Source organism: Eriocheir sinensis, unplaced genomic scaffold (genome assembly GCF_024679095.1).
Source record: "Eriocheir sinensis breed Jianghai 21 unplaced genomic scaffold, ASM2467909v1 Scaffold195, whole genome shotgun sequence".
NCBI lineage: Eukaryota > Metazoa > Arthropoda > Malacostraca > Decapoda > Varunidae > Eriocheir > Eriocheir sinensis.
Window position 1 is genome coordinate 440,001 of NW_026111350.1, and position 24,827 is coordinate 464,827.

Consider the following 24,827-nt stretch of genomic DNA (forward strand, 5'->3'; position numbering starts at 1 on the left):
TTTATTGATATTGATTATTAGTTCTCCAAGTCTTCAACATCAGTAATGTGCCCTTCAGAGCCCCCTTCTTACATTAAACTCATATTTAGGCTGATGGGGACCTATTTATAATAGCTAAATTATTTAGCTATTATAAATAGAATAGATCCCCATAGAGCCCCTACAATTTTCCGTTCTCTTTCCTGCATTACTTCTCCATACGTTTTCTATCATAAGAAAACCAGCCCATAAAACAGTGTTCTCATTACATACTACATTAGTTAATTCCGTTCTTAAACTGATAGAAGAAAATAATAATAGACTGGAGAAATGTGTTTTCCTGATCTAAAAATGAGTGAAGAGAAGAGCGAAGAGGTGGGATCCGATGACAGTTTGCTGACATCGGCTGACTTTTATGAAAGCTCTAGTTTCTAGGAATGGAAGGCCTGGGGAGGAGCACGAGCCAATCAGAATTCAGAGATTACCAGATTTTCATGTTCCTATTGGCTGGTCGGTTTCAGGAGCGGGCCGCCGGAGGAGCTAAGTCAGTGTTGCCACGCGTAGGGGATTTCAGGGCTTTGTAGGGAGTAGGGGGCACCTACGGTGAAAATCGTCTTTTCGTAGGGGAACGTAGGGGAAAAATTCAGAGACAGACAGACAGACAGACGGCTGACCATTGACGTCTGTAAAGACATTGGAATCAATTATCAAAACTTCTGAAAGCTTTCCCTCAACCTTTGATGTGACATCGTCTTTGGTTAAACATTATTCTTGTGCAAGGTCAAGATACTTTGCCAAATACTCAGAAAATGAAAGAAATGATGTTCTCGCAGATTAGACCCAAACATCCTTCTAGAAAGTCCAGTGGCAGTATCGTGAATGTAAGTATAATTTAATAACTTTTGTTCATTATATTGTAGTATATAATTCTATAGACTCTACTTTTACACACACACACACACACACACACACACACACAATATATATATATATATATATATATATATATATATATATATATATATATATATATATATATATATATATATATATATATATATATATATATATATATATATATATATATATATATATATATATATATATATATATATATATATATATATATATACTATGTATTTTATCAACTTTCAGTCTTTCATACATTTCTACCATACGTAGTTAAATATTGAAACGTCTCTCTCTCTCTCTCTCTCTCTCTCTCTCTCTCTCAATTCCTTAATCAGGTGAAATTTAGTTTTATATATGAGTTGATTTATAATTGAAACTTCATATTATCTCCTCAGGAGATAATATGAAGTTTCCAGTTGAGATTTTTAGTGAAGGACAGTCCTAGGATGTCTAGGGTAGAGGAAGAAGACAGTTGTGTGTCATATATATATATATATATATATATATATATATATATATATATATATATATATATTTTTTTTTTTTGTTTCAAATACAAATTGTTCAAAAACTGTAATTCTTATTTTACCCGGTATGTATAGGTATACGTAAGCTTCTTTAAATTGGTTTACCATTAATATATATTAATTGTGCAATATACCGATCTTGAGACTACAAAGTAACCCTTAAAATGGTTCATTTTAAAAAATATTCACCAAACCCCCAACTCTAGAGGCTCGTTTTGGTCGCTGCTCACACATTGAAAAATCCTAGATTTATTCCTATGGGCCGGGTGACTGTGGCCCCCCCCTCTCCATGGATCTATATACGCCACTGTCTGGAAGCACTGCCGCCAGTGCTGGAAACCACAGAAAAAATATAAACAAATAAATAAATAACCTTAACTTACCTAACAACCTAAAATAAAATAAATACTAACTAATCTAACCAGACCTAAATATACCTTGGTAAAAAACTGCCCCTTGAATATTAGAGTATATTTCATAACAACCTAAATATTCTTGATAAAAAAGCCCCCCCCAAGAAAATAGTACATTCTATAACCTCACTTAAATATACCTTGATAAAAAAAACAGCCCCATAAAAAAATACTGTACATTTTATGATCACCTAAGTCAACCTTGATAAAAACAGGCCCAACAAAACACCTTGATAAAAACAGCCCCATAAAAGATTACTGTACATTCTATAACCTCACTAAGTAAACCTTGATAAAAACAGCCCCATAAAAGATTACTGTACATTCTATAACCTCACTAAGTAAACCTTGATAAAAAACAGGCCCAAAAATACACCTTGATAAAAAAAAGCCCCATAAAAGATTACTGTACATTCTATAACCTCACTAAGTAAACCTTGATAAAAAACAGGCCCAACAAAACACCTTGATAAAAAAAACCATAAAAGATTACTGTACATTCTATAACCTCACTAAGTAAACCTTGATAAAAACATCAAAAAAATATACATTGATAATAAAACAGTATATACAACGCCTAAATATACCTTGATAAAAAACAACCCATAAAGTATTGAGTACATTCTATAACCTCGCCTAAATATACCTTGATAATAAAACAGCCCCAAAATGTTACAGTACATCAGCTAAACATACCTTGGTAACAAAAACAAGCAATAAAGCATTAGAGTACATTCTATAGGCTCAGCTAACCTGGAGCACAGCATAATTACTGCTCAGGGAACAACACACCCGGCACAGCATCACCAGCTGGGGCGCCTCGTGGGTGAACACTGCCACGGACAGCACATCATCATTGCCCAGGGGGAGGCCGGCAGGTACCGCCCCCCTCCCTTGTTGTGCATTCATTCCTGCCATTGTGTCTTTATCGTTTCTTGGTACTGCCTCCACATGTATTACTAGTTGTATAATCACACTCTGTACTGCCTGGGGGTTGGGATGGCATGTTCCTCCCCTCTCCTTTGTTGTTTCCCTGCAACAATAAACTATCAATCAATCAATCAATCATTACCTTATAATAATTAGTAAAATTACAGAAGTACACCCACCGGGCCGACGACCACCTGAGACAACAACAAACAATGCAGCGACAAGCTAGCAATGTATTAATCATGAACAACTAATTAATCTAACCTGACTTAACCTAACCTAACATAACTTACCTCGATACAGTATATCCCATGCAAGATAATATTTATTTCTTTATCATAAACAATTAAACTAACCTAGCCTAAGCTGGCTCTACCTAACCTAAACCTGGCCCATGCCTCAATACAGCATATCCCCCCAAGATAATATTTATTTCTTTATCATTAAACTAACCTAACCTAAGCTGGCTCTACCTAACCTAAACCTGGCCCATGCCTCAATACAGCATATCCCCCCAAGATAATATTTATTTCTTTATCATAAACAATTAAACTAACTAAACATAGCCTGGTCTGTGCTCTGCTGCCAAAATTCAATAAGAGGAAATATATACCTCAATATATCCCCCAGACAATATTTATTTACCGTGGACAATCAAGCAATCTAACCTGACCGAATCCTAACATAGCCTGGCCTGTGCTCTGTTGCCAAAATTCAATATGAGGAAATAAATACCTCAATATATGCTCCCAGACAATATTTATTTATTTATCATGGACAATCAAGCAATCTAACCTGACCGAATCCAACTACAACTAACCTAACATAGCCTGGCCTGTGCTCGACACATGCCCCTCAGACCACATTTCACAGTACTAATATATAACGAACAAGTGACTTCCAACAGAGAGAAGCGCGGCCGTGTGTTGAGTGTGCACGAGGCAGCTTCACACTGCAACAAGGTGTCCCTTGCAGCGAGACGGCTCAACTCATGGAATATTACCACAATTTTGAATAATATTTCATTTATGGCAATTATTTTGAGAAAATTTAATACTGACACTGTTGCCTTTAGATCTCTGAGTGCAGTTCCTAGGGGGAACAAAAACCATAGCAGTGTAGGGCAGGGACAGAAGGGGAGGGAGGCAAGGGAGCATGGGAGGCGTCTGGGATGCCTAAATGTTAGGGGACGGGGAGTAGGGAAGTTAGAGGACATGGCTAAGGAATTGAGGTGGGACTTCCATGTGGTGGGGGCTACCGAGACCCAGCTGAGGGAAAGACTAGAAGTCAGGTCAGGGGACTACAATTTTATAGCCAAGGGAAGGAGTACAAACCCAAGGAAAGGTGGGGGAGTAGGTTTATTTATAAAACAGGACTCGGGCTTAACTTTTGAGGAACTAGATGTGGGTAACAGTGAGGCAAGCGAGGATAATCAAGCAGTGAGAATAGGGTACAGGGACAAGGGTAGGTTGGAGCACCTAATCATAGTAGTGTGCTACATGACAGTGGAAGGGACGGGTGCAAGGGTAGAGAAGGAAAGGAAGTATGAGAGGGAAGGGAGGGTAATAGCAGAAAATAGACAGGAGCAAGTAATTGCCATGGGAGACATGAATGGACATATTGGTATCCTAGGAGAGGAGATAAACAGAAATGGGACTTTGTTATTAGAGTTTGTGGAGGAGCATGACTCAGAAATATTAAATTTAACCATAGCGGAGGGAAGGGTAGCCTGGGCAGAAAGGGGAAGGGATTCAGCTATAGATTATATCCTTGTAAACGAGAAGGCTAGGAGGATGGTTAGGGATATGTGGATAGACGAGGAGAGGCTCACAAATATAGTAAGTGACCACAATATGATGGTCTTAAAATGTGTTAGCCAGGGCCAGAGGGAGGAGGGGGGGAACAGGAATAAAGATTGCCACTGGAACATGAGAGGGGGTGACTGGGAGGCCTTCAGAAGAGACCTAACATGTGTAGAATGGGGAGCGGATGGTAGTGTGGATGAAACGAATGACAGGATGTGGAGGACAGTAAATGAGACAGCCAAGAGGAGGTTAGGAATACTAGAGATAGGAAGAGGTAGGAAACAGGGAAAGAGGTGGTGGAACGAAGACGTTGAAAAGGCAAGGAAAGAGAGAAAGGAGCTGAATAAGAGAACCAGGAGATTGAGGAAGGAAATAAACGGTGATGCAGGTAGAGTAGAATATGAAAACACATGGCAGCAGTATAGGAACAAGCAAAGGGAGGTAAAGCAACTCATTAGGAAGGCGAGGGCAGAGACTGAGAGGGAGACAGTAGGGGAGCTCAGGGAGAAGGGAGAGGAGGGGGGAAGAGACTGGTATGCCTTCCTGAGGGGGGAGGAAAATAGGGAACAGCCCAATTTAGAAGAAATAGTAGCGGGAAACAGAGTAGTGAAAGGGGCAGAAGAAATAAAAAGGGAAATCAAAAACTTCTGGGAGGAGATAGCGGGGGTGAGTGAGCCTGTAGAGTTAGGGGAGGTGCACTTGGAATCTAGCAGGAAAATATTTGAGGATATGGGGGATTGCTTCAGTAGGGAAGAGATCAGGGAATATGTAAAGACACTCAAGGCTAGGAAAGCAACAGGGAGGGATGGGATTCCTAATGAATTCTATAAAGAAGGGCCAGGTGTAATAGAGGGGCTGTATAGGCTGTTTAGAAAGATTTGGTTAGAGGGAAAAGTACCGGGCAAATGGAACGAAGGTAGGGTGACTCTGCTGCACAAAGGGGGCACAAGAGTAGGAAAGAGTAAAAAAACTACAGGCCCACAGCTGTCACAGACACAATAGGAAAGATTTTCAGTGGTCTACTTAGTGATAGGATGAGTAAATGCTGTGAAAGAAACAGGGTAATGGGGGAGGAGCAGAATGGTTTTGGTAAGGACAGAAGGAGGGAGGACAACATGTTTGCAGTTAACACAGTGATTGAAAGAATGAGAGGAACGGGGGGGAAGGTATACCTTGCTTTCCTTGACATAGAAAAAGCGTATGATAGGGTAAATAGGGGTTTGTTAAGTCGATTGTTGACTAGAATAGGAGTGAGTGAGAGGGTAGTAGGGATAATAGAGTATGTATGAGAACACACGGGCAGTATACAACCTAGGGGATATAGAGACAGGGTGGGTCAACAGTCATAGAGGGGTTAGGCAAGGGTGTGTGCTGCCCCCGCTACTGTTTGGGCTGTACACAGAGGAGCTGGCAGAGTGGTTGAGGGCATCGGGGTATGGGATAAGGGTGGGGAGTGAACGGCTAGGATGTCTCCTGTATGCAGATGACATTGTGCTCATGAGTGAGGATAGTGAGGAATTACAACAAATGTTGGATGTAGTAGCACAGTATGGGAGGGACTTTGATATGAAGTTTAGTAGTGAGAAGAGTCAGTAGTAGTAGTAAATGGAGGCTACGGACGAGGGAAGGACCTGGGCGCTAGGAGGGATGAACACAGGCCGTACAAGTTCATACAAGTACCTAGGGATCATAGTTGACGAGAATGGAACAGATAGGACCAAACAGAATAGAATTTCTAGGGCAAATCAGTGGGTAGGAAGGCTAGGAAGTGTGGCAAGATGTAGAGCTAACAGGTATAAGAACATAACATAAGAACATAAGAACGCAGGAGTCTGCAAGAGGCCGGTAGGCCTGTACGAGGCAGCTCCTTTGACCCTAAGCTCCCGTGTATCTAACCCCACCTAATATCGCTGTCCATGAATTTATCTAGTCTATTTTTGAATGTGACAATTGTATTGGCACTCACCACATGACTGCTAAGCCTATTCCACTCATCCACCACCCTGTTTGTAAACCAATTTTTGCCTGTCCCTGTTGAATCTGAATTTATCCAGTTTAAACCCGTTACTTCGTGTCCTACCCGGTTCTCTTACCAACAAAACCTTATGAATGTCTCCCTTATTAAAGCCCTTCATCCATTTATAAACCTCGATCATGTCTCCACGCACCCTTCGCCTTTCTAGAGAATGCAAGTTTAACTGTTTGAGTCTTTCCTCGTATGGCAAGTTTCTCAACCCCTGAATCATCTTAGTCATCCTCCTCTGCACCGATTCTAACATTTTGATATCCATTCTATAGTAGGGTGACCAGAACTGAACCGCATAGTCAAGATGAGGTCTAACTAATGCTAAATATAGTTTGAGGAAGACTTCGGGGCTTCTGTTGCTTACGCTCCTTGAAATAAATCCCAGTACCCCATTAGCTCGATTTCTAGCTTGAATGCATTGTGCCCTTGGACGGAGATCAGAGCTCACTAAGAGACCCTAATCCCTCTCGCACCCAGACTTACTTATGAAAGTGTCATTTAAGCAATAGTTATGTGAGGGGTTGTTCCTACCTACACTCAGAATACTGCACTTCCCTACATTGAACTCCATCTGCCATTTATCCGCCCAGTCATATAATCTGTTGAGTTCACCTTGGAGAATACTAGCGTCCTGATCCGACTCAATTACTCTACCGATCTTGGTATCATCTGCAAATTTACTAACATCACTAATAATTCCTGTGTCTAAGTCATTGATATAAATAATAAACAAAAGTGGACCTAAAACCGAACCTTGCCTTGTGGGACCACAACCCCAGTCAGATCTTTTACCATTGATTTGCACTCTTTGCTTCCTATTGCTAAGCCACGCCTTGACCCAGTTCAGGTATGAGGTAGTTAGGGGGATATGGAAGGGCATGGCAGTACCAGGCCTCATGTATGGCCTAGAATGCATGAGGTGGACAGTCAAGGAGCTAGATAAGCTGGAGGTAATACAGAACAGAGTAGGCAGGCTGGCTCTGGGTGCCAACAGGTATGCGGCGGTAGATGCAGTGCGAGGGGAAGTAGGCTGGAGCACCTTTGAGGAAAGAATAGGTAAAGCAGTTTTAGGGTACAAAGTCAGGCTAAGAAAGATGAGTGAGAATAGATGGGCGCGCAAGGTATATGAGTGGGCGGGACAGGGGACGAAGTGGAGCAAGTCTAGCATACGCTGGGACAAGAGATGTGGGCTGGAGGGCTTCACACTCTCAGAGATGGCGCTAGGGGGGGAGGTGAAGGAAGTGAAGCGTACAGTGAATGACAGAGTTCAGGAGAGGGGCAAGATAGACTGGAGCCAAAGGGTGGGGGCAAAGAGTTCTCTAGAATGGTACAAGTTGAAGGCCAAACCCAAGTGTGAAGCCTTCTACGATGGTAGCCGGGGTGTGTGTTGCTCTTCAAGGCCAGGACTAAATCCTTAGAGGTGAATAATAGGACATATAGGTGGGCAAATGGGGGAAGCAAGGTATGCCGTATGTGTGAAGGGGGGGTTGACGAGACAGTGGAACATATGCTACTAGAGTGTCCTAGGTATGATAGGGTTAGGCAGAGTTTGGTAGAAATAATAACACAGGAATTAGGAACAGAAGTATGGAATAGGATGCTAGAGGGGAATGTAGGAAGAGTGATAGAATTCTCGTTAGGTCTGAGTACGCTGCAGACAATGACCAGAAGAACAATAGAAGGGGCTAAGGAATTCCTAGAGAGAGCCTTTGCAGAGCGCACCGGATAGGGTGGACTCCTGTAGATGTCCCCATCTGTGCCTCTACGGGCTCTTTCAGATGGTTATATTTTATTTTTGGATTTTCAGGGTGTTGGCCCCGAGGGAGTAGGCCGTTATGAAGGCTGTAGTTGGATCCGAAAGGGACAACTACCTCCTGAACCAGGACCAAGACCAAGACCAGGGCAGCAAATAATAACTTTTGGGAAATTAAAGAAAATTCAATAGTTATGTTAGAAGTTAATGAACACAGCCTGACACACTGCATTTTGGGCTGGGGGTGAAGCAAGTTAGGACAGAAACAGTCAGGGGGACTATTGAGGAGAGGGCAGCCTAATAATGTTGAGACACCGACTGTTTGTTTCTGAACAAAATACAATTCTCTTCATTGTTTTTTTTCTCCAGAAATCACTAAATAAAATCATTAAATCCCACGCTGGGTATTTCCGTCAGCCGACACCGCTTGCCCAACTAGTTCAAACCAACCTAACCTAATTCAACCTTACATAACCTACCTAGCGGGGGGCGTCACCCCCTTTCTATTTTCCGGAGGTCATTTGTTATTGTACTGCATTCAGGGATGACAAAAGAATCCATGTTGTATTAACTTTGCTAGAGGTGGCTGCCCTCACTTCAACATTATCCATAGTTGGGTTTGATCAGGTTAGATTTGTTAAGGTTATTTGTTTAGGATAAATATGAAATATGCTTCACCATTGTTATCACTGGCAACGGTGTGACCAAAGGTAATCTACACAGTCCCAATAACTTCCTAAATATTAATCTGGCAGGGAATTACACACACCAGACGTCACAGGCCAGTGTTGAGAAGGCACGGCAAGGCTCAGAGTATTCACCTATTTTGAGTGACCCATAACAAAATCATAGCAAGTACTGTTAGGCCTGGCCATGGGGGCACCGGGTGTAATACTAGACAAACACCCCATCTGTAGCCCTTGCACCACCCCCGTGAAACACCCTAAAGACAGTGGTCATGTTCTTAAGCACTTCATCGTCCAAGTGCACACATTTGACAAGGCTTTCATAGGAGTTGTGGGAGTTTTCAAGGGTAGCTTCATGACCCTGGTGGTGGTGTGACCCTTCCTCTGTTCCATGAACCTACAATAACACTCATTAGAATCTGATTTATCTCCTTTTTGGCCTTTGGGAAGAGTTGAGGGGTGGAAACGTCTGACACTGCCAACCAGACTGGGCCTTGGGGGCACCGGGTGTAATACTAGACAAACACCCCCACCCATCTGTGGCCTTGTGTAAGAAGTCATTAGAATTGAGCCTCTTTTGTCTCTTTGTGAGACCTTGGATTGAAGGTGAGGTCGGTATCATAAGACACTTTTGGTTCTCACATCAGCTGTTTCTAAAGGTCAAAGGGGGGTCAGGCGTGCTCTAATGAGTGTTTCTTCAGGTTTACGGTGCAGAAGGGTCACACCACCACCAGGGTCAAGCCTGGATATGCCCACAACTCCTAGGAAAGCCTTGCCAAATAGGAGAGGAAAGAAGAAGGTAAAAGGTAAACAGTCCCCAAGGCAGTGCTGAGAACAAGCCTCCCTCCCTCCCCGGCCTGCCAACAATGACAGTATCACACACCCGTAGAGACTAACACGTGATAAAGACAGAATAAGCCATTGACACAGGCACGAAGGAGAGGAGGAGGAAAGGAGGAGAAGAAGAAAGAAGGTAATAGCCAGTCTCCAAGGTAACGCTGAGAACCAGGCCGCCCCCTCCCTGCCTGCCCGAACAGTATCACACAGCCGTGGAGACTTACCTGGTTCTTACCTGGTTGGGCTCCCTTGGAGGGAACCCCACAGTGGCTAGCACGCCATTCTTGTGTATTAGAGAACAACAGAAAACCAAGACAAAGAAAGATAAGACTGGAAAGTGTGCTAAAAGCCTGTTTAGAATGGTAATAAGTAGATTGAGCTCAGTAATGAAATAAAGTGTCTCCCAGGAACTCAGCAAGTCCCTTCTTGAAAGAGTTTAGGTTGGTTGACTCTGCTACCTCTGGGGGGAGTGAGTTCCACAGCCTCACCACACGAACTGAGAAAAATCTATGTCTGGCTTCGCAAGTGCTGTGAGGAACAAAAATTTTGAACTTGTGCCCTCTAGTAATATCCCTTGTTGGTGCCATGGTGAATAGATCTGTAGGTGATATAGCTGACATACCATTGAAGATCTTCCAACATTTAATAATATCTGCCCGCAATAGTCTTCCTTTCACAGAGTAAAGATCTAAAGTTTTAAGTCGCTGATCATAAGACATAGTCTCACAACCTGAGATAAGCTTAGTCCATCGACACTGAACTGATTCTAGAAGAGATAAGTCAGTAATATAACCTGTGTTCCATACTGGGGATGCAAATTCAAGAAGTGGACGTACATGTGTAATGAATAGTTTAACCATAAAGGAAGGTGAGCGACACAAGGTTGACTTAAGAAAGGAATATGACAAACCAGCAGCCTTTGACACTACAGATTGGATATGGTGATGGAATCTTAATGATGGATCAATGGTTATGCCAAGATCTACTGCAGCAAAACTGAAACTTAGGGGATTGCCTTTAACAGTATAAAATGAATACGGCCCAAATCATAAGACTGACGGAGGTCGGTGCCAAAGCTCATGAGTTTAGTTTTGTCAGCATTAATCTTTAAGTCCCAAGATTCTGCAACTTTAATTAAAGAATCAATATCTCTTTGGACAATACTAATGCCCTCCAACACTGTATTAAGGCTCTGAGGCTTTATCAGAAGATAAAGTTTAAGATCATCAGCAAATAATTTTATGTTTGATACTAAAGTATTGGAGATGTGATTTATGTAAATAAGGAAAAGAGTAGGACCTAACACAGAACCCTGTGGCACACCGCTAATTACTGGAAATGAAGAACTGATCTGTCCGCCCACTACAACTTCCATAGTCCTATGGGATAGAAATGTCTTGATCCAAGATAGAATAACACCATTAATGCCCACTGAATTAAGTTTAGTAAATAGAATCTGGTGATTAACAGTGTCGAAGGCTTTTGAAAAATCAAAGAGAATAAGATCAACCATATTGCCCGTGTCCATCCACTCAGAGACTGCATCATACGTAAGTAAGGGCTGATCCTCCACAGACTTGCCAGAGCGAAAACCAAACTGGTTGACATTCAGTATTGAATTGGCTTCCAAATAATTATGCAGTGCAGCAACAATTATTCTCTCTAAAATTTTACAGCTAACAGAAGTGAGGCTTACTGGGCGATAGTTAAGAGGATCACTTCGTTTACCTTTCTTGAAAATAGGTACTACTGAAGATTTTTTCCAAATTTCAGGAATCTCCCCCGAATTTATAGATGAAACGAATATTTTAAACAGAGGATATGCTAAATTAGTGGAGCAATGTTTTAGTAATACTGGATGAACAGAGTCAGGTCCCATTGCAGTGGAAGGGTTAATAGCACCGAGTTCCCTAGCAACATCATGAACTGTGAAGTGTATCTGGTGAAAGGAGCCATCATGTACTTGGTGTGGTGACTGTGGAAGACCAGAGGGTATGGTAAACACTGAGGAAAAAGCACCACCTAAGAGCTGAGCCATCTCTTTAGGGTCGGATACTAAGTTTTCTGCATTACCGAGAGGACCAACGGAAGGACAGCCTACTTTTTTCCCGCGTATGTACGAGTGAAATAATTTGGGCTTAACTGAGTAATTATTAAGGATGTCCTCCTCATAAGAAATCTGTTTCTGAGTGGAATAGTTCCTGTACTGGTAATTTACATCCAGAAATGTTTGCAAAGCTTCAAAAGCAAGTACAGAGTTTCTAGCATGTACTGCTCTCATCTGTTTGTAATGGTTCCAACTATTCTTTCGGATGTTTATAAGAGCTCTAGGAGGTTTGTATTCCCATGGTTTGTAAGGGGCACTTGATGAGGAGCGAAGAGTTTTTTGTGGAGCAAATGTTCTTCCAAGATAGTTTATATAGGACAAAATTTATTGTATGAATCATTAGAGTTCATATTCTGGAATTCAAAGTCCCAGTCTACAGTGGACAAGAATTGATTAATTTGCTTAAAATTGGCTTTAGGCCAGAAAGGGGATGCAGCGCTGACATTTGACTTCACAGGTTTGTACTGGAAAATATAGCCACAAAGTATAACACAGTGATCACAGTTGGGAAATGGGGGAAATACATTAGAGGAGACTACTCAATCAGTTTCAGTAGTGAGAAATAGATCTAAAGTATTGCCTGCCCTGATGTTTGTTGGCTCATCAATCCACTGAGTGAGGCCTAATGAGGTGAAACAGTCTAGAAAAAGTTTATCAGTATTAGCAGTTACATTATTTACACCGCCTAGTAACCAAGAGATAGAAGGAAGGTTAAAATCACCAATCACTATTACTTCCCTGTTAGTACAAAAATCTGTTAGAAAATCTATGAGTTTATTATTGTCTTGAAGAGAGTAAGAGGGAGGTCTATAAACAACTACAATAAATATTTTGTAATCTGGAAGAAAGACTGAGCAGACGTTAGGTATTTTGATGTTCATGTTGAGACATCTGTAAGAATTATGTACATAAATGCCAACTCCATGTTTATGAACTGAACCAGAAACGTCATTTCTGAATAAGTTATAATTAGTAATTGAAACTGCAGCATCTGGAATAGTACTAATTAACCAAGTCTCAGTAACCCCTAATACATGTGCATTATTTGAAAATAAGAAGTGCTTAACAAATGCAACCTTATTGATAAGACTATTTACATTACACAAACTAACATTTAGTTGGGTAGTAGGGGGGCAGTTGAGCCAAGAGAATCAGAACTGGCAGGCTGGGCTACAGGCTGAGCTGAGGCACCAGCTAGCCTGTTCCTTTGTCGCCTCTCATACAGTTCTTTTCTTTGTTTGAATGTTAAATCCCTATTAACATAAATGCCATTGAACTCGTGGTTGTTTCTAAGATTTTTTGCTTCCATCACTAGCTTCCTACGCGAGTCATCATCGGCAATTTTAACTCTGTAAAGACCCTTGATTCTATCAATACAAAATAAATCAGACACAGATGGAGTGGTATTCAGAAGATAGCGAGTGATGTTTGCAATGCTAGTCCTTGCATCTTCATTAGACTCGACCTTTACACCCCTGAATATGACTGATTCTTTCCTTTTTCTTCTCTCGTCCATCTCTACTATTTCCTCCCGAATAGACATTCTCAAATCATCCCCAGAGGCAACCTGAGTCGGAGAGGCAGAAGATGAATGCGAGGCAAGAGAGTCCTCAAGAGTGAAAACCATCGTGCACAACAGCTTCACCCACACTGGAGCACGCCTATTCAATGCAGTGCCTCCCAGCATAAGGAACCTGACTGCAGTAGCACCCGACACCTTCAAGTACCACCTGGACAAGTGGCTGTCAACAGTACCTGACCAGCCACCAGCGCCAGGTTATCCCAGTGGCAACGGAAATCGTCTTGGTAAAGATTCGTTTTAGGTCCGTGCCAGTATCTCATAATCTACTTTATGAAACATCACTATCTCTTCATATATCTTTTCTACAAACCTTCAGCAAGAGGAGAGGAGCCAGTGGGAAGCAGCGGAGGTCCACCTCAGCTGTGTCCGTAGTCGACGAGATTCAACAAAGTAAATAACCTTGGCATCACCATAGTCTGCTTCACTAAGCCTCTCCCTCCCCCAGCCTCTTAGCACTGACAACAACACAGCCATAGAACAACACATTACAGGGCAACACAAGAATCTTTGTCTTCATTTTATGCGGTAAATATGGAGGAACACACCTTGCAATGAACGCTGCTCACCAACACACACACACACGTCAACACGCCCCGCCGCCAGGCACTACTCGGCCTTGGTCTGGGGCTCGGGTCTCCCTTCCTCCCTCTCCACCATTACCAAAACAGAATAACGATTTCTGTCATAACTACAAGGGAATCTCATTACTGGGGCACGTGCGGCTGGGTGTTGTGTGGTGGTGGAAGGTGCAGCTATATATACAGCGTCCGTGGCTATATATATATATATATATATATATATATATATATATATATATATATATATATATATATATATAGATATATTTATATATATATATATATATATATATATATAAATCATAGGTACTGTACCGCTGTACCGCTACACTGCTTTCACAAGTGTGTGTGTGTGTGTGTGTGTGTGTGTGTGTATTTAGCTATTTGTAGTCTAGGTGGCCCGAGCTAAGCTCTAATAGTCCCGTCTCCATAAATACATTCATCCAGCCTTTCCTTCATTAGGTGGACACTGCTCGCCTCCACCACCTCTTCCTGCAAGCTGTTCCATGTGTTAACACTTCTGTGTGGAAAACTATAACCTACTTTTTCAAGTCACAAACAGGTTCCTTTATGAAGTTTCTTTCCATGTCCTCTCAGCCCCTGTGTTCTCACAGTTGAGAAGAGATCCTCTCTATCCACCTCATCAAACTTACTTACCAACTTATACAGCGTGATCACATCTCCTCTCTCCCTTCTTTGTTCCAGTGTCGTCAAGTCCATCTCCTTCAATCTGTGTGTGTGTGTGTGTGTGTGTGTGTGTGTGTTTACCTGGTTGTAATTACCATGTCTTTATCTGCTGTCCAATTAAATAAAGCAAAATAGAACGTGCAAAACAGTCAAGCAATGTTTCATATCCATTATTATTATTAATATTGTTATTATCATTAGTAGTAGTAGTAGTAGTAGTGTAGTGACACGACTTGCCTGATGGCCGAGCCTCCCATAACCCACTTAGCCAGGGGGGTACCTCTTTGGCCGACTGGTAAAGGAGCGGCTCTCCCGTTACGCTGGTCGCGGGTTCGATCCCCGGCGCCGGCAAAACTTCCCTTGTCTGGATTAATTTCTCGTGTGTTTCGTTACACGCAGTGGTCGTGTGGGAGTATAGTAAAGAGAAAAATTCAGGCATTTCAGTAGTAGTAGTAGTGGTACAATTAGCATATACCCAGACAGAAGGAGAAAGTATATATTGAACAAACGACATGTATGAGCTAGGAGAAGGAGGAGAAAGAGGAGGATTGGAGGAGGAAGAAAAGAGGAAAATAGAGGAAGCGGAAAAGAAGAGTGAAAACTGAAAAGAGAAAGAGAAGAAAGACAAGATGAGAGGAGATGGAGGAGGAGGAAACAATAAGAGAAGATAGAGAGAGAGATGGAGATAAAAAGAAAAGATGAAAGGAGGAGGAGGAGGAGGAAATAATAAGAGAAGGTAGAGGGAGAGATGGAGATAAAAAGAAAAAATGAAACGAGGAGGAGGAGGAGGAGGAAACAATAAGAGAAGATAGAGGGAGAGATGGAGATAAAAAGAAAAGATGAAACAAGGAGGAGGAGGAGGAGTAGGAGGAGAGGGCAGAATGAAGAGAATAGATAAATAGCTAGACAGACAGATAGATTTACACAGGTTATTGCATGATAACAGATAATAAACCAATAGATACTGAGGTTATTGCACAGGGATAGATAGATAGATATATAGGCAGAGATATAGATAAATAGACAAACAGATAAACGGATATAGATAAGTAGATAGATAGACAGATAGACAGACAGACAGACGGGCAAATACACAAGAAATGGTCAATAGATAGAAAGAGGTCATTGCAGTGGTAGTTAGACAGATAGACATACAGATAGGTAAATATATACATAGATATAGACTCAATATAGCCGTAGAAACACTCCTATGTTAATTTTCCCTCCCTTGATAACGTAACTCCTCCTTTTCCTCCGGGTCTCAAGGTCAAAAGGTCAACCCCAAAACGCAACCCCGATGTAATTTTTGGAATGTTTAAGTTTCCATTATCGCGTATTGAGGCGACAGGAGTTATCTTGAGGTTGATTTATAGGCCTACAGCACCCCTAGGATCCAGTATAGGCCTCAACGGGAGTGGCTGTACGCCCGATGCGGCCAGGTGCCATTCATTCTGCCTGGTTGATTGAGAGAATGTGGAGGGTGCCGTCAAGTGTATATTTCTCCCTTTTTCAGGCCATGGCGGGGACTCTAGTGTGGTTTATGTTTATCTTCCTGGTACAATAGGCTTAGTTATGTAATATTCCCCGCACTGTGCAGGTATATACGCCCTCGTAGGCCTGTGAGAGCGTTACCTGTGTTGAAAAGTGTTGCCGTTTGGCCGAGTCGACTTGCATATTTTAGGTACGAATCGTGTGTTGCGGCGTGAGGGTGTCATGTGAGGATATATTTAACCCTATTTTTAGGCCATAGCGGTTATTGCAGTGTTGTTCCTGCATATCAAAGTGGTTAGTTATCTTGTTCAGTCTGTTGTTAAGCACACTGAGGGATAGCAAAGCCCCGTACAAGCCTGTATATGTGATGGGAGGTGTTGCCGTGGGCCCAAAGTCTTGTTGAATAATTTCCTTTTTGCCGCGTGAGGTGCCATAAGCCGATATATTTATTCCTGTTTTTAGGCAATACCGATCGTTGTGTTGTTGTTCTCCAGTATTGCAGCGGTCAAATATCTTCACTAGTACACTGTTAGCCACGCTGCGTGATAACAAAGCACGGTATAAGCCTGTATACATGGTAGGAGGTGTTGCCGTTTCCCACAAGTTGACCATTTTTTCCTTATGTGTGTATATGAGCATTTGACGCTTCAATATGTCTTTCTATGCTAAACAAAGCCTAGGTATTGCAACAGACGTGTTTTGTACCAGTGTGGGAGCCCCTGAAGCCGTCTATCATTGAGTTAAGTGACCTAGTTTTGGGGTCATTGAGGTCGCCAGCTGATGGCAGTTACTATCAGATTTAAGTATTCCCGGTGTCTTTCTATGCTAAATAAAAGCCTAGGTATTGTAATGGACGAGTTTTGTACTAGTTTATGAGCCCCTGAAGCTGTCTATCACTGTGTTACGTGGTGCGAGTTACGGGTCATTGGGGCCGCCAGCTGACGGTCGATCGAGTAGCTGTCATATTATTTCTCCACGTTCTGAGGCTTTACCGGCCATGCTAGTGTTGCTAATGTTTGTTTTCGTGACGAGATATGTTAATCAACGTTCTGTTTATCATACTGTGTGTTTTGTTTATCATACAATGCCTCTTTGAGCTTAATTTTGGAAGTATGGAAACTGTAGGGTGTTGCCATTCTTCACTACCGGATACATTTCTCCATATGTTAAGGCTGTACCGGTCCTTATTATGTTGTGTAGGGTTGTTTTAGTGCTGAGATATGTTCAGTAATCTTCTATTTATCGTGTCATTCAACCTCATAGTGTCTGAACCCTCACAGTGTCATTCAACCTCACAGTGTCTGTCAACCTCACAGTGTCTGTCAGCCAAACCGTGTCATTCAACCTTACAGTATCTGTCAACCTCACAGTGTCATTCAACCTCACAGTGGGTCAACCATGGCGTCTGTCAACCTCACAGTGTCTGAACCCTCACAGTGTCATTCAGCCTCACAGTGTCTGTCAACCTCACTGTGTCAACCTCACAGGGTCTGTCAACCTCACAGTGTCTCAACCTCATATTGTCTGTCAACTTCGCTGTGTCAACCTCACAGGGTCTGTCAACCTTAGTGTCTGTTATCCTCACAGTGTCATTCAACCTTACAGTGTGTCAAGGAGAAGGGTAGGAGGGAGGGGTGGGAGTAAGGGAAGCCAGGGGCGGACCATCGCTGTTTAAGACGGTTTACGGTCATTTCGCCCACACGTCATTTCGCCCACAAGACTTAATTTTCACCCACATGTAAGAGTTAGTTCGCCCACATGTAAGAGTCAACAAGGTTCCACGTCACGTCTACATTGTTGGAGTAGTCATATACCATGTAATTGGTGTGTAGTTCGAGAGGCCACCACCATCCACCAGGGCAGCAGTAGAAGGCTTGTTGGGGCTTTTATTGAGTGGTAAATAGAGAATTAAAAAAGAAAAGCTATATGTAAGTTTATTAAATCTGTGCCGAATATAAATATAGAATTAAAACCTTTAAAACCTACTTAAATAACCTTTACTAAAAAATACGTACATACAAGATTCAGCTGCACACTGGGCCATTGAGATGAGCGCAAGCTTTCAGCAGTTGATATGATGACCTCTCGTCCCTTACATGCTCATCCCAAAGAGCGTATATTCTTCACTTCATTATTTTCTTTCGTTTACAGATAAATAAAACAACGAGAATGATCAGCTACATTTTTATTAACAACAGTGTTACTCATTGTATTGAAGTGTAATTGTTACAAGTCCCAGAGAAACACGGGTAATTTACGATAACTGAAAAAATGTAGTTCAAGCTTTTGGGGCACAATAGCCTATTCACTGGTGACATGCTGAGAATGAATATACCCCATCGAAACGCGCGGTAAACAAGTGAAAGGTAAATGAACCACCGGTAAGCTTGGGCGAAATGACTCCATAGTGTGGGCGAATTGACCTGTGGGCGAAATGACTCCATAATGTGAGCGAAATGATTCCATAGTGTGGGCGAATTGACTTGTGGGCGAAATGGCTCCGTGGTGTGGCGAAATGGCATGTGGGCGAAATGACCGGATACATTTAAGACACTTGAGGGAGGGGTGTGCTGGGGTCAAGTGGGGTTGTAGGGGTTGGCAAGGGCTTATATATGTGGTTGTGGTGGGTTGGGGAGGGGTTACGTAGGGTTGTGGGGGAGTTGTGTGAGTTTGAAAGTGGGTTATAATAGGTTTAGGGAAATTTCACCGCATGACACCCCCGCTCCTCGCATGAAAATTGCTCTGGTCTCGTTAGTAAAATATAACCATGACAATGTGCGTATGTGGGTTTTGTGGGGTTATGTGGGGATTTTGGGGGCTATGTGTGGTTGCCGAGGGGCTATGAGGGGTTGGGAATGGTTACAGTGGCGACTCCTGGCAACTATAGGGTGCCATTTCTAAGCCCTCATAGTCACTCTATTAGCTTATGTCAAAAGTATAAGGATCCTCTGAAAAAGTATAAACATGCCCCGCTATGTGCTGCCCCCTTTTGGCAAGCATGCGCTGTATAAGGGTATTATGTCATCGCTATGAGGGTAACCACGTCTACTATTTCTAAAGGTCTAATAGGAGCTTATTCAGGTTCTATTGACTGTTTTCTTTGGTTCAGAGTAAAGAAGAAAGGTTAATCTATCACCAGGGTTGTTAAGCTACTCTTGGAAACGCCCACAACGCCCACGAAAGCCTTGTCAAATGGGAGTAGTTGGGCGACGTAAGGTTCAGGAACAGGTCACTGGGTCCATGCGAGGAGACACACGGCCGGCGGGGTGACCACGTCGAGTATTTCTAAAGGTTAAATAGGAGGTCAATCGGGTTCTCGTTAGTATTTTTGCACATTCAGGGTAAACAAAAAAGGTTAAACTACCACCAGGGTCACCAAACTACCCCTGGAAACGCCCACAACGCCCACGAAAGCCTTGCCAAATGTGCATACGTGGGTGCCAACGGGTTCAGGAAGAGACACAAAGACGTCGCGGGTGACCACGTCGACTATTTCTAAATGCTAAAAATGAGCCTAATCGCGTTCTCATGACTGTGTTCTCAGGTTCATGGTAAAGAAGAAAGGTTAAACTATCACCAGGGTCACCAAACTACGCCTGGAAACGCCTACAATGCCCACGAAAGCCTTGTCAAATGGGCGTACATGGCCGCCCGGCAGGTCCTTGGGTACAGACGAGAAGACAGGGACGGTGGAGGTGACCAGGTCGACTATTTCTAAAGCTCAACTAGGAGGTCAATTGGGTTTGCATGAGTGTTTTTGCACATTCAGGGTAAGGAAGAAAGGTTAAATCACCACCAGGGTCATCAAACTACCCATGGAAACGCCCACAACGCTCAAGAAAAGCTTGTCAAATGTGCTTATGTGGGAGCCGAGCTCGACATGACAGAAAGACGGCGGGCCGCGGGGGCGAACATATCCACTATTTCCAAAGGCTAAAAATGAGTCTAATCGCACTCTATGGACTGTTTTCTTAGGCTCATGGTAACGAAGAAAGGTTAGTCTTCCACCAGGGTCATTAAGTTAACCCAGGACACGCCCACAACGCCCACGAAAGCCTTGTCAATAGGGCGTTCTTGACCTCCGAAAGGTTAGCCAGAGGTCACGGAGTACGCTGTGAGGTGGATGGTGACCGCTTCATCTATTTCCCTTGTGGGTGGTTTTGTGGATTTTCTGCTGCGTTTTATTCGTTTTGGGCGTGATAGAGTTGTTTTCTTAGACATGGGGAAGCTGTGTGCCTAAGAGAGCAAGTAATTGGTCTTCCCGTAGCCATAGAATAAATAGGTTGAGTAATACATGAATGGGTGATGCACTCTTGCAAGATGCCCCGCCCATCCGCCTCCCTGCAGGGCTCAGACGCCTCCGCCTCGCAAAATAACTCTTTTCAAAGGCCAAAAAGTAGATTAACGGGTTCTCATGACTGTTTACTTAGTCTCAGGGTGAAGAAGAAGGGTAAGACTACAACCAGACTCATTAACTACCCCTGGAAACGCCCACAACGCCCACGAAAGCCTTGTCAGATATGTTTCCTCAGACGCCTCCGCCCCTCACATTAACTATTCTCAAAGGCCAGAAAAGAGGTCAATCGGTATCTATTGACCATTTTTTAAAGTTCACAGTAAAGTGGAAAGGTCAAACTACCACCAAGGTCATAAAACTACCCCTGGTAACGCCCACAACGCCCATGAAAGCCTTGTCAAATACGTATTCGCACATCACCTATTTCTTAAGGCCTAATAACATCTTTTTCCTTATTTTCCCTCCATGAATCATAGTAATAACATCAATAATAATTAAAAAATAATTATAACTTTGTTTATAGTAATCCCGTGGACTCGGCGTACAAAACCATCGGCGGCTCAGTCCCCATCAGTTCCCGCGCGGCGTCCCTGGTGGTGGTCGCGTGACCCGTGATATTAAATCCTTTTTATCGTTTTCCGACAAATTACGCGGTGCCAGCGAACCACAGTGCCAGGGAAGAAAGAAGAGGTGCCAGAGATTACACAGTGTCAATCCCATCCCTGGAAAAGCTTATATCATGCGGAAAATTGGGTGAGAAGTGGAGGGGAGGGAAAGTGCCACCGTGGGTAAATTTCAACCTTGTATTTGTACATTTTTAGGCGAATTACGTGTTCCCGGAATGTTGTGGTGCCATAGAAAGGAAGAAGTGGTGCCAGTGGTTATACTGTGCCATTTCTAACCCCCTGGAAGGCTGAAATAAGATTGAAATAAGATAAAAAATAAGGGAAAAGTGAAAATGGCGGGGTGTCATGTCTGACACCCCTCTTCAGCACCATATATATATTTTTTCTCATTTTTAAAGTAAATTGCGTTTCCTCAAAGTGCCGCAGTGCCATGCAAAGAAAGAGGAGGTGGCATAGATCATACAGTGCCAATCTTAACGCGTGGGAATGCTAAAATAAGGTTGAAAAAGAGAAGAGCGGAGGGTGGAGGGAAATACAGCGGGGAAGTAGTGTGTTGAAAAGGAAAATTAACGAAAAAAAAATAGAAAATGATAGCAAGGAAAAGACAAGGGGAAGAGCGTGTGGAAATGCTTAGAAAATAATGAAGTAAGATTCGTGTGAAAATTAGTGAGAAATAGCCTAGAAAATAATAGTAAGGTAAAGTCATGTGAAAATTAGTTAGAAAATGCTTAGAAATAATGGAAAGGAAAAATAAGGTCCAAAATATAAAGTGATACTCAAATAATGAGAAAAAGCTTGGATATTAATAATAAGGAAACATTAGTTAAAAATAATGTGAAAGTAAGAAAATGCCTAGAAAATTCGAAAAAAATAAAATAAGGTAAAATAATGTGAAAGTTTTAGGAAATCCTTAGAAAATTATAATAAATTAAATAAAGGAAACATTAGTTAAAAATAATGTGAAAGTAAGAAAATGCCTAGAAAATTAGAAAAAAATTAAAAGGTAAAATAATGTGAAAGTATGTTAGGAAATCCTTAGAAAATTATAATAAATTAAATTAAGGCAAAATGTGAAAATTTGTTTCGAAATGCTTAGAAAATTAAAAAAAGAAAAATGAGGTAAAATAATGTGCAAATAAGTTAGAAACATCTTAGAAAATAATAATTATAACAATAATAATGATGATGATGAAAATAATAATAATAGATAATGGTGATAGTGAAAGTGTCTGTGCATGTGTGTGCGCGTGCGGTTATATCGTTAATATTTTGTCACGAATTTAATTATATAGGTATATGTTGCAAGAACAGGAAGAAGAAAAAAAAACTACATCTACATCATGGGTTAGGTGAGTGTTATTATTATTATTATTATTATTATTTTTCTCAATTCCTCTACTTCCTCTTTTTATTCTTTTTCTATTTCTTCCTCTTTTTTTCTCTTCCTCTCCCTCTTTTTACTTTTCGACCTACTTTTTTCTTCTTGCTATTCTTGTCCTTTTCTTTTACTTTTTTCTATTGTTATTATTATTATTATTATTATTATTATTATTATTATTATTATTATTATTATTATAATTAGATGATGATGGTGTGTCCTCTTCAGCTGACTGAGAAGGGGAGAAGGGGGGACAGCTGACTCTCTCTCTCTCTCTCTCTCTCTCTCTCTCTCTCTCTCTCTCTCTCTCTCTCTCTCTCTCTCTCTCTCTCTCTCTCTCTCTCTCTTTCCTTCTCTTTTCATTCGCCTTCTTTTCATTCTATATTTTATAATTTCTTCTATTTCATTCTTTCTTCCTTTACTTCCTTGTTTTCTTTCAGAGAGAGAGAGAGAGAGAGAGATAGAGAGAGGAGGAAGGAAGAAGAGGGAGTGTGTTGGGGATGTACCTCCTCTTCCCCCTCTAGGCGGTTACTCCTCCTCCTCCTCCTCCTCCATTCTTCCCCATCCCTTCTTCCCTCTTTCATTCATTCTCTATATGATATCTTGTTATTTGTATCATATTTCTCCTCTTCCTTCCTCTTTCTTTCTTTCTTTCTCTCCTTCTTCCTTCCTTCATTCCTTCCCTCCTTCCTTCCTTCCTTCCCTTAATTAATACCTCCATGTACGTTAGTTTGCTATAAAATTACTTATGAATTGTCCACCACCACCACTACTACTACTACTACTACTACTACTACTACTACTACTACTACTACTACTACTACTACTACTACTACTACTACTACTACTACTACTACTACTACTACTACTATTACTACTACTACTACTACTACTACTACCACCACTACTACTACTACTACTACTACTACTACTACTACTACTACTACTACTACTACTACTACTACTACTACTACTACTATAACTACCACCACCACCACCACCACTACTACTACTACTACTACTACTACTACTACTACTACTACTACTACTACTACTGCCACCAGCACCACCACCGCCACCACCAGTACTACTACTACTACTACTACTACTACTACTACTACCACCACCACCACCACCACTACTACTACTACTACTACTACCACTACCACTACTACTACTACTACTACTACTACTACTACTACTACTACTACTACTACTACATAACAAGTTGATTGTGTTACTGTCGGTGTTAATCTTACCTTCAGAAAGAGGAAGATAGATGATGAGGAGGAGGAAGAGGAGGAGTGTTTTAACTGGATGCATTGAAAGGGTAGGAGAGGAAGAGGAAGACGAGGAGGAGGAGGAAGAAGAATGAAGAGGAGAAGGAAATGTATGTAGGAGGAAGAAGAAGAGGGGAAGGGGGAAAGTTAGGAAGGAAAATATATGGAAGAGGAAGAAGAGAGAGGGAAGTTAAATATTTGAGGAGAGAAAGAAGAATAGAAGGAGAAGGAAATTGGAGATGGAAGAGGAAGAAGAATAGGGGGAGAGTTAAGAAGGAAAATGAGAGAAAGAGGAAGAGGAAGAAGAGGAGAAAGAGGGAAAATACATAAATATGTAGAAGAGAAAGAAGAATAGATGGAGGAGAAGGAAGAGGAGAAAGAGAAGGAAAGTTAGGAAGGAAAATAAGAGGAAGAGGAAGAAGAGGAAAGAGAAAAAATAGGAGGAGAAGGGAGAGGAGGGAAGAAAGAAGAAAAAGAAGCGAAGAAGAGGAAGAGGAGGAGGAGGAATATGGAAAAAAAAGAGTAGGAGGAGGAGGAGGAAAAATAGAGGATTCCCTATGACATCATGTACTTTTAAGAGAAGGGAAGGAGGAGGAAACATGGAAATGCCGGCAACAGAAAACTATTGGCTCATTATGAGGTTGCCTGCTTTGTGAATCAATCTGCTCGGCAGCCACTCTGGACCTCGGGAGCAGATGGAAGCACCTCGATATTCTTTTACTCCTGACGCAACGAAATGACGGTCGACTCGATTTTTGAAGTTGATGACTTTCGCACATTTACACTTCTGAGGGAAGATTGTTCCAGTGGCGGATGACTCGGTTTGAAAAGAAACTCCTTCCAATGTCTGTGTTACATCGACTCGACTGAATGGGTAAACCGTTACTTGTAGTTCTTGAGATGGTTTGCAGTTCAAAGAATTTGGAGTAATCG

At 41.9% G+C, this 24,827-nt stretch overlaps 1 long non-coding RNA gene across 1 annotated transcript in view; it reads right to left on the reverse strand.

Moving 5' to 3' along the window:
* Positions 1 to 14,153, reverse strand: part of LOC126990740 (uncharacterized) — a 30,199-nt gene extending 16,046 nt beyond the window's left edge. The window contains exons 1-2 of the long non-coding RNA XR_007744698.1: positions 13,868 to 14,153; positions 2,585 to 2,864 (exon numbers count right to left, since the gene is read on the reverse strand). This is a non-coding gene — a long non-coding RNA (uncharacterized LOC126990740). The remainder of the gene's footprint in view (positions 1 to 2,584; positions 2,865 to 13,867) is intronic.
* Positions 14,154 to 24,827: the final 10,674 nt, after the last annotated feature.